Here is an 11,509-nt window from a genome sequence, read left to right as displayed (position 1 = left end):
GGAATTTGGAGCAGATGTTCAGTGGCCGGAAGCATCCAACACTGGAGAAAGATGGAGGCTCGGAGGCTAAATCAGTCTAGTCCTTCCATGTTCTTCTGCCTGTTTTTATTCTGGCTGTGCTGGCAGCTGATTAGATAGTGCCCACCCAGACTGAGGGTGGGTCTGCTTTTTCCAGTCCACTGACTCAAATGTTAATCTCCTTTGGCAACACCCTCACAGACACACCAAGGAACAATACTTTGCATCCTTCAGTCCATTCAAGTTGACTCTCATTATTAACCATCACTGCCTGTCACAATGAGACACAGGTAGTTGGAGGTGGCTAGGCACAAGTGGGTGGAAGAGAGGAGGGAGACCCAGCATTGGGAGGGTTGATGGTGCTGTGCCAGGAAAGTCCACAGAAGAATGCACCACTGCTTGACGGGCACCAGGGCTACTGGGACGTTACTAACAGGCCCAGGTTGAAGGCTTAGCCTCAACTCTTTCCTAATAATGCCCAAAAACGTGGCTGGGGAAGGGCACCCCACTGGGTAAAGAACTGAAATAACATTACAGCAGGCAACTGGAATGCCTAATTGTAACCAAAGTGTATTTTAAGACATTTTTCACAGTGAATGCTTTGTCAGGGGTTGCTCAAAAGGGATTATATGAAATAGATGAAGCAGAAAATTACCCAAACTCTGAGTCAGTAGAACAGAACAGATTTTAACAGATTTGGCTACATGAGCAATGCTAAGTGACAACAGATATGTTCTAAATATACTAAAAACTAAATTATTTCTATTACAAAATACAGATTTTGTAATATTTCATCAATTTTTTTAAGTACCAGCAAGTGTCTTGTAACATGTATGTCAGAAAGTGGTATTAGATGTTGAGGATACAGAGATGACTGAGACAAATCCTTCAATTAAGTAGCTCACAGATGAATAGGGGCATAAATAAGCTTGAAAAGACCAATTAAAAATGGTGCACTAAAGGGGATAGGAAGCTGCAAGGAGGGAGAGGAGCACACACTCACCTGGAATTGGTCTCCTGCACTTCCAAACCCTTGCACTCTGGGAACTGTCTTTCCAACACCTTATAAAAATACAAATCACATGTGATAAGCAAATCTACAGAGAGTTTACTACAAAGTTGAGTTCTTCCAAACTTTTTCAAAACTTTCACTTATTCCAGGCACAATAGACACTAACTGTGTATGTGTTTCAATTTGAGATGCACTTTTCTTTCCCAATTCTCATGGAATTGTGGGTGGGTGGAAAACTAGAGATAATTTGGAAGTTAGGTTCAGACAAAACCAGGGTCAAATTCCACTGTAGAAGCTCTAATGAACCACATAGTTGTGGACAAATTAAGTTTCTTCCCCCGAGCCTCAATCCCTTCACCTGCAAAAGAAGGGTGACACAGTTGGTTCTTGTAGGATTGAGGTGGGGATTAGAAAAAGGGTTTGTAAAGTGTCTAGAGCTGAGCCTAGCACATAAAACGTGCTCAATTCATTGTAGCTATTGTCACTATGATAACGATTATTTTCTCCCGAGTAAACAATTCCTTAGGACATCTCTAATTGCCTCAAAACATGTTATGTAATTACCAAGGCAAAATATACTTTTACATTTTAAAATAAATAAATAATAAGATATTTATAATAAAATATAAGTATTAAAATGGTCTAAAATAAATAGTCTACACAGCACATGGTGTAACAAAAAGCAAGATCTAAACACAGGCACACAAACGCCCCCACAGATACACACACAGAGGCAGCCACTGCCAAGTGTCTGGGTCTTCCTGACCTAGATTCTCACCCAGGTGATAGAGGAGAGAACTCCTGGGCTGGCATCAAAGGATGCTGTACAGTCAGGAACTCACATGTGCACAAGGGAACACTAGAGTCCCTCGATGATCTGGCTGTGAGAGCTTACTTGAGGGAGACCACTGCAGTGTGTCATTGCTCACTAGCGCCTCAGCAGATACTGATATTCTGAAAAAGAGGCGGCTTAGCATCTAGTGTCTGGCATACTCTCAGTTAACTTCTAAAGTGACAACTGGGCAAGCGGTATGACTTGGAGAAACTGGATATTTCCTCCCTTTTCTAAGAAGAGTCTCAACGGTATCTGCAAGCAGCTTTGAAGAAAGAGCACATAGAAATACAAAGTCCGGAATTCCGTTTAACAAGGATAATAAAATAATAATGATAAAACCTAGGTATAAAAGGTATTTATTCATACTATTCTAGGAAAAAGAAAATATGTCATAAACTTGGAGATAAAATTTGAATTATGTTGCAACACGTGGAGAGGGTGAGAGCTTACATACACTGAGGACTCCTAAAGCCAGGCATGTAGAACAGTCAGCAATCTGACACAGATACCACAGCCCAATTGAGTGAATAAAGACAATTAGGACTCAGGGAAGAAGTTCCCACAAGTCACTCACATGGTTAGCAGCTGAGTCAAAGTTTTAACCTAGGACACCTCAACTGCAGGGTTCATGTTCTTCCCATTGCTTAGATCACTTAAGCTGTAGCATGATGTTCTCTTTACCTGTCTCTGAATTAGGTTGGGCTTATCTATTTTAACCCCAGTCCCTGGCATATATTAAGTATTCAATACATTTTTGTTAAAGGATTGAATGAATGGGTGCAGCATTATTTACTGAACTATACATTTGCATTTGTGATTGTCTATTTTCAACTTTTACCCCCACATTCTAAGCAGGAAAACACACTTTAATCTCTCTAGCTTTCTCCTTAGAATTCTCTGGAAGGGGAATTCCCCTAAATATTACTTACTGTTTGTGCTCTCTGTTTTTCCACTCCATTCCAAGTAGAGAGCTGGCCTTTGTGCTCCATTGCCTGAAATTAGGCTGGAAAAACAGGAAGAGAAGTGAGAGCTCTTGCAGGCAGCAGGAGAGAGAGGAAAGGATTCTCAGACTTTGGAAGGGGTGTAGATACAGGATCCTGTGAGTCACTGGGCCCTGTGGTTGGCTTTGCCTTCATAAGCCAGAGAAGTACTAGAGTTTCTATCCCAAGATAGAAAGGATAGGGTACTCTGAAGGTAGCTGCATCTGGACATAAGGGTTCTTCTCCTCAAAAATGTTTCTAAGCCCCAACCACAGCTTTGGACCCTCAAGTGGTTAACGGTAACCATAGTGGACCACAGATCAGAGGCCCCTCCAACATTGTACGGTTTCCATGTAAGCTTCCTCTGTTCTTGTGCAATCCAAAGAAAGAAGAACCCCCATAACCCCTAAGATTCAATCCAGAAGCACTGGGTCTCAGAGTTACAACAAACTTGAGGAAAGTGAATATAGTAAAATGACTGCTCTGAATTTCAAAGATTCAATTTCACCATGCTTAAATGTATTAAGGGGAATCAACTTGGTATCTCAGAAAGGAAGGTGAAAGAGGAGGGCCTTCGAGGACTAAACATGTAATGGGAAGAGGAACAATGTACAGTGTTGGCTCAGAAGCATTGCTTTTCCCTGACTTCCACAGTGGTGAAAAGAACTCATGGCCAGCTCCCTCATCCCTCCTGAAAAGGGGGCTGGGCCTCCAAGGAAAGGACAGCTCGGCATAATCAGGCAGGTCAGACCCAGGCCTAGGGGCTCAAGGTCTCAGCGAAGACTCAGGTGCCTTAAGTGGTATAAATATGTTGGTGCTTCCAAGCTCAAGGGGTCATGGACTCTTGGACCAAAAGCATCTCAGTGGTGCCTGGAGATGAGGTCCGTAGAGGACTTCCAGAATCATGGGCATCATGTGGTCCCTGAGACCTCTGCACTACTGGGGGTGGAGCCCAGTCAAGCTGTTTCATATGTCCATCATCTTCCTATCATGGAGACTTGGAGTCTGATTTAATTCGATTTGAAATATATATATATATATATATTTATATATAGTAACAAGACATTTGAAATATATATATATGTGTATATATATGTGTATATATATATAGTAACAAGACATTTCTTGCACAACCTATGTGATAAATCAAGATTAATCCCTGCTGTAATTCAGTAAGATATTAGATTTGCAGTGGAGGCCCATAACTGCAATAACAAAGTTTTTATGCCCATAGAAAATATTTATGGGGCTACTTTACAGTTTACAAAGGAAGTACCATGTGTTATAGGAAGAGGTGTTCTGAGGTTTCACAGGGGAGGGTTATAATCTATAACTGATGCTCCAGAACAGTCTTGGACTACAGTATAAGATTAAAAACAAAAAACAAATTTCAAGTTATGTTTGTATTTTTAAGCTCTGCAATAAACCATCCCAGATGTGTCACAGTGTTTCTAAAATTTGAATAATAGAAAAATCCCTTATAAAGGAAAGAAATTCTCTACACCCTGCAGAATACATTCATGGAACCCTGGAGTTCACGGTCTCATGAAACCAGTCCAATTACAGGAACATACCTCCTCACTAAGAATTATGACAAGAAGGACCTATTATCTTTCTAACTGCCAAAACTTTTGTTAAGATTATTAAAGTGTGTGTGTGTGTGTGTGTGTGTGTGGTGTGTATTCCAAGGAAAGGCGTCATCTCTTGATTTTACATCTACAGATTCCAGAGGATTTGTGCTCCTTAATTTGAGAGTCCTGTTCTCAACCGTGGATGAGAACTCCACATTCACAGCACTCATAGAATTTAGACAGATGGACCTTTCTAGAGCCACAGCCTCTGAGTTATAGTGATAGCCCTCGTGGGTGCCGGCGGGGGCTGCAGGTATTATGACCTGGGCAGCTTTCTGCCTAGCTAGTCCTCGTTCATCACCCATTTCTGTTAATCCTGACAAGATACTTGCTAACAAGGAAGAGGAGAGGGAGAGAGGGCATGTTGAAAGTAGACTCTGTCATTACCAGTAAAGCAGCCACACATCAAATCATGGGAGGGGATAAGTCACTTAATTATAGAACTACAAAGAGAATCCAGAGTTGCAAGGATTGAATGCAAATCTTCATGGAGAAATTATTTTATTTCTGGAGTTTCAGTCTCCTCCTTTGTAAGGTGAGCAGGTGGTGAGGTGTCTGTGAAGGCTCATTTCCAGTGTCTTTCTATAACAAATATTTGTTCCTTGTTCCATGTTTTAAAAAGCACTTTTACATTTATTCTTATTCAATCTTCATAACAACTAAAGATTATAGTCTCTGTTTTATTGATGAGGAAAGCAGTCTTCAGAGAATTTAGATCAAGAGCTAATAAGGGATGGATTGGTGCTATATTGTAGGTCTCTAGGATCTCAAATCCCACCCTTTTCTCTTACAGAGTAGGGTTTTAGGGTCTTAGGCTTCACAGGAGCTGTGCCTTTGGAAATCAAGACTGGGAAGAAAGGGTGACAGAAAAAATGTTAGGGAATATTTCCCTGCGGCTCCTTAGATGTATTGATTCCTCTTTGTAAATCTACCTGGTTTCTCGATCTCTGCTGTTATTTCTGATCTGGGCCTCTCAACGGTTTAAACCAAAGGGATTATTCAAAACACAGTAGGAAATTCAGGAGCTTTTTCATGCCTCTGTTCTATTCATTCAGTACATTCACTTGTCCTACTCATTCTAATCTCTACTATTGTACCCTAGATCTCCCAGGTTGCCAGCCTTGACCTAGCCAGGCTGCAGAAACGTGAGCCTGTGCTGGAGAATGGGGATCCTGTTTCAGTGACAGCCAGCTCATTTTTCAACTGTGAGATTTCATTAGGATAGGGACCAAGCTGACTGCAAGTGATGCTGTTTGCCTGCAACCATCTCTCAATACCCCACAGTAGGTGATTATATAAACCTATTGAGGGGTAAGCCTCAGATCACTTGAATATAGATTAGAAGAACAAGGTACAGCATAATCTGATTCCATCTAAACTGGCTTGCAAAACCCCATGAAGTCATCTTTACTGAGGATTCTTATTTTCAACAATGTTTTCTTATAGTGCATGAAAACCAGCCAGACATGTGAGGCTAAACCAAACATTGTTTTCTATGGATTTAGCTCCCACTAGCCTTGGATTAAAAAAAAGAAGAAGAAAGATTTGATGAGCCCAGTATGGTTGTATTTTACCCCAACTAAAGCCACAACGAGGTGACAGAATCTGGTTTTCATTTAAGCTGAAATCCTATAAAATAATAATAATAATAATAATAATAATAATAATAATGCATCCAAGCACTGTCAGCATTGTTTAACAATTCTCTGAGAAGTTTCTTCCCCTCCCCAAAATACTGGCAAGAAATGTCTTCTCTGTTGAAGGAGCTGGAAACCCATTCAACTCTCTCTATGCTATCAAGTTGTTGCTTAATAAGGAGTGCAGTAAGAGAACTTGCATCTCTGTCACATCAGTACCCTGGAAACCACAGTCAAGAAACATCTCACAGAATGACTCCACCATGACAGAAACAACCAAGAGGACTAGCAATTTCTCTGACTCCAGTGCCAAAATCCCACTGCCAGGAAGAGTGAAGTCAGTCGTACAATATGCACAATCACTGTTTCCTGACAAAAAGGATCCCATTTCTTCTAAACTCTGTGTGAGGTGGTAAGGAGGAGAGATGGGAAGGAGTGGACACTTTGGTCTCTGTTCCACACCATATTGCTGGTTGAGATTTATTTTTAAGAGAAAAAATATTGTTTCATATATTTCATTATGTCACATATTTTGATATCCTGTAATTACAAAACATGATAACAGCCCTTTGTTTATACTGAAATTACCATGATCTGGGGTCCTCTGGTAAATAGGTTGAAATTTATTCAAATTTAAAGAATCCCTATATCTCTACTAGAAAAAATAAATTAATTTTTTTTAAAAATGATTTTTCCAAAAAGAAACAAAATACCAAACAATACCAAGTGTTGACAAGGATATAAAGCAACTGGAATTCTCATATGTTGTTGGTAAGACTTCGAAATGTTACAACCACTTTGGAAAACAGTTGGAAACTTTTTATACAGTTTCATGCATACTTCCTATATGACCCAACAATCCCACATTTGGGTATTTACATAAGAAAAATAAAAACATGTTCAACAAAGGAGGGGAAAATGGCAGACGGGAGGCAGGACTAACTCACAGCTCCCTCTCAGATAGACATAGCAGTGTGTGGAGACCCACATCGTGATCTTTTGCTCCAAGAACTACCACAGGAACTTAACAGGAAAGCCAAGAGAAACTCACAGCTCCCTCTCAGATAGACATAGCAGTGTGTGGAGACCCACATCGTGATCTTTTGCTCCAAGAACTACCACAGGAACTTAACAGGAAAGCCCCTTTGAAGGAGGTGGATTGCTGGGCTGCAGGCTCTGTGGGACAGCCGAGGAACTGCTAATTGGCTTGATTTCTCAGCTGGGAGGCTTGTAGCCTGGGGCAAGTTCTCCACCCTGCTCATGGGCTGCCTGGAAATAAACTTGGTGCTACTGGGGCAGCAGAGTGGGAGTGAGACCAACCTTTTGGGCTGTAGGCTGCGTAGGAGCAGGGTGAGTCCTGTGGCTGCTGCTTTCCCCTACTTCCCTGGACCTGCATGACATAGCAGAAGCAACCATAATCCCTCTGGAAACATAACTGCACTGGCCTGTGAACCACACTCCCATCTCCCACAACAGCCGCAGCAAACCCCACCCAAAGAGAGACAGAGCTCAGGCATACCTAGCCCTGCCCCCACCTGATGGTCTTTCTCTACTGGCTCTGGTAGCTGAAAACAAAGGACATAATCTCTTGGGAGCTCAAGGGCCCTGCCCACCACCTGATTCTCCCTATACTACTGCAACTGATGCACTCTTGAAAGGGCCAGCATGAATTTGTGGCCAACCAACACAAAGCAAGTGCATTTAACAAAAATACAAGCAAGGAAGTTCACAGAGTCCACTTCACTCCCTGCTACCTCCACCAGAGCAGGTACTGGTATTCATGGCTGAGAAACCTGAAGATGGATCACATCACAGGACTCTTTGCATGCACTCCTCAGTACCAGCCCAGAGCCCAGTAGCTCTGCTGGATGGCTAGACCCAGAAGAGAAATGACACTCACTGCAGTTTGGCTGTAAGGAAGCTCCATCTCTAGAGGAAGGGGGAGAACACCACATCAAGAGAGCACCCCACGGGACAGAAGAATCTGAGCAGCAGCCCTTCAATCCCAGATCTTCCCTCTGACATGGTCTCCCCAAACGAGAAGGAACCAGAAGAACAATTCTGGTAATATGAGAAAAACAGGGTTTTTAACGCCCTCAAAAGATCCCACTAGCTCACCAGCAATGGATCAAAACTAAGACGAAATCTCTGAATTGCCAGAAAAATAATTCATAAGGTCCACTATTAAGCCAAACAAGGAGGCAAAAGAGAAAGGTGAAATCCAACTTAAAGAAATTTTTTAAAAAGATACAGAATATGAATGGAAAAATCTCCAGTGAAACAGCGTATTTAAAAAACAATCATAACTTCTGGAAATGAAGGACACACTTAAAGGACTGCAAAATGCACTGGAAAGTCTCAGGAATATAATCAAACAAGTAGAATAAAAAACTTCAGAGCTCAAAGTAAAGGCTTTCTAATTAACCCAATCTAACAAAGACAAAGAAAAAAGCATTTAAAAAATGAAAAAAGCCTCCAAAAAGTTTGGGATTATGTTAAATGACTTAACCTAATAATCACAGGTGTTCCTGAGGAATAAGAGAAATCTAAAAGTTTGGAAAGCACATTTGAGGGAATAATCAAGGAAAACTTCCCTGGCCTTGCTAGAGCCCTAGACATCCAAATGCATGACTCTCAAAGACCTGTGAAATTGATCACAAAAAGATCATCACCTAGGCACACAGCCATCAGGTTATCTAAAGTCAAGATGAAGAAAAGAATCTTAAGAGCTATGAAGCAAAAGCATCAGGTAACCTATAAAGGAAAACATATCAGATTAACTGCAGATTTCTCAGCAGAAGCCCTCCCTACAAGCTAGAAGGGATTGGGGTCCTATCTTTAGCTTCCTTAAACAATTATCAGCCAATAATTTTGTATACAGTGAAACTAAGCTTCATAAGTGAAGGAAAGATGAAGTCTTTTTCAGACAAATGCCGAGAGAATTCTCCAATACCAAGCCAGCACTACAAGAACTGCTAAAAGGAGCTCTAAATCTTGAAACAAATCCTTGAAATGCACCAAAACAGAATCCTGTTAAAGCATAAATCCCACAGGACCTATAAAACAACACCACAGTAAAAGAAAACCAAGGTATTCAGGCAAGAAACAGCACAATGAATAGAATAGTATCTCACATTTCAATACTAATATTGAATGTAAATGGCCTAAATGGTCCATTTAAAAGATACAGAATGGCAGAAGGATAAGAATTCACCAACCAAATATCTGCTCTCTTCAACAGACTAGCCTGACACAGAAGGACTCACATAAATTTAAGGCAAAGGGGTCTGGGGTTTTTATGGGTACAGGATGGGGGGTGGGGTGGGACAGGTTGGTTTTGGAAAAGGCAACATTCAGGTGGGAAAACAGGAATACATGTTTTCACTTTGGACTCTGGGTCCAAGCTTGAGGATGTGGCCCTCACTGGGGACCGCCCTCTTCTACCCACTATTTCCCTGCCTGCTGTCTGTATAATTTCTCCCCTCTGAAGAGGGACATCTAACTGCCATTAGAATATGGACCATGACCAGTCTTAGCTACTTCCTGATGATAGAGAGCAGTGTTTTGGAAAGAATCGCAGTCAGATTCCTCCCAGGGGGTTACCTGGTGAAAGAGAGACATTGTGCAAGGCTGGCTCCAGTTGCTGATCATTTGGAGTTTGATGACCTCTAGGCGAGAGAGAAAAAAAAAAAAAGTTTTACAAGGCTAAGCACGCAAGGGCCAAACATACGTATTATACAAGGAAAGAATCTAGTGCGAAAGATTTCAGAAATAAGAAAGTGAAATATACTAATAACATTGTACCCCAGCTGTTTCACCCTGGAAAGATATTAAGCCTTGTATGGGAACCGTTAAAATTTAGAAGAGAGATAACTGTTCTTGCCACATCTGTAGCAGTTAACAGGTGCACCTTGCGAATTCTGGGGTTTGTGGGCTTACATGCTGGCCATTAAAGCTTCTGCCCCTTTCTTGTGTCTCCCTATCTTTATTGTAAAAGACGAAGGCTGCCACTTTCAGGGAGTTCTCTAAAGTACTATCTTGTTCCTCCTGATATCAGGGGTGCCTGAGTAATAAATTTATCCTTTAGGATTAGTTGTCCCTTGACAGAATCAGGAGATAGAGAGGTGTGCTTTACCAATGGCCCCTCTTAGCATCTCCAATAAGGCAGTGGGATATTCATTAAATTCCTGGTCTATCACGGATAACTTGGTATAGTTGAGAGGCTTAGTTCTAGTCCTACATAAGCCCTCTATTATGCACACCTGAAAGTGTCTCCTCTTCTATTTTCCCATCTCATCATCGAGATTCCATTTAGGGTCATCCACTGGTACTCCTTCTCTCCCATTTGGGTAAAGTTTGGTCCCTTCCCTGATGCTATATGTGATACAAAGCTCATCCCCAAATCTCTGCACTTGTAGAGCAGCCTGCTTCTCAGTGTTATATAGGGTTTGATTCAAAAGTAACATAACGTCTTTCTGGGAGAGTTAAAATACTTGGATTAAATTCTGGAAAGCCTCTATATATCTGTCAGGTCATCTGAAATCTTACCATGATCCCCCTTAATTTGCCTTAAATCCTGCAGCGAAAATGGGACCTGGACCTTACTGGGGTCAAATTCACCAGGCATCTGTTAGAGGGGCAAGAGTGACAATGGGGCTTGTCTAGGGTGAGGATTTCTAACAGAGGGCAAGTGAAAGAGGGAAGCTGGAGAGGGAGGATGGGGTGGATCTGGAGGAGCAGGCCTGGAGGGAGCTGGCTCCCCTGCCTGCGGGTGCCTTTAGAATTCATTTCTTTAGTTCCCTGGGATTGACCCTTGCAGCTTCTCCTGAGATTTCAAATAGCAGGGCTGGATCAATTCCACACTGTTGGCAAAGGTATGGATTCCCCTGAAAGGTAAAGAAAGCCTGCACATATGGGGCCTCAGACCATTTGACCTTGCGTTTGTAGAAAAGGGCCAACTACCGGATGGCATCAAAATGAATGGTTCCTTTCTGAGGCCAAGCCAGTACTTCATAATTTGGCCAAACCTTTGTGCAAAGGGATATAATGTGTTTTTGCTCCAGAGTCTCAAACCTTTGTGCAAAGGGCTATAATGTGTTTTTGCTACAGAGTCTGAAGGTCAAAGCAGTCCCAGTGACTCAGGATACACTCCAGAGGAGTATAAACTGGGTGTGGTGAAGATAACTGGTTGCCCATTCGCAAAGACAGGGAAATAGGCGTCCCTCATTTCCCTTGTTTCTTTCAGTGAAAACTCAGGGTGTGAGGGAGAGAGAATGTGGGTGTCCCACTTTCCCTTCCATCTTTTTATCTCAGAGTCCCTGTGACCTTCGCAGGTGCCACCCATGGGTGCCAATGTGGCTAGCACCCATGAAGCAGGGAGGGCCTAGAGAATAGGA

General features: G+C 41.9%; 1 long non-coding RNA gene across 1 annotated transcript; it reads right to left on the bottom strand.

Annotated features, from left to right (window-relative positions):
* Window positions 1-1,021: 1,021 nt before the first annotated feature.
* On the bottom strand, window positions 1,022-10,071 carry LOC129397223 (uncharacterized). The gene is made up of 3 exons (XR_008624465.2): window positions 9,717-10,071; window positions 2,795-2,868; window positions 1,022-1,080 (listed from the first exon to the last, which is right to left on the bottom strand). It is a non-coding gene; the product is annotated as an uncharacterized LOC129397223 (long non-coding RNA).
* Window positions 10,072-11,509: the final 1,438 nt, after the last annotated feature.

This window comes from Pan paniscus, chromosome 12, assembly GCF_029289425.2.
Source record: "Pan paniscus chromosome 12, NHGRI_mPanPan1-v2.0_pri, whole genome shotgun sequence".
In the NCBI taxonomy this organism is placed as follows: Eukaryota; Metazoa; Chordata; class Mammalia; order Primates; family Hominidae; genus Pan; species Pan paniscus.
The sequence above is the reverse complement of the archived record's forward strand: the minus strand, read 5'-3'. Positions and strand labels throughout refer to the sequence as shown.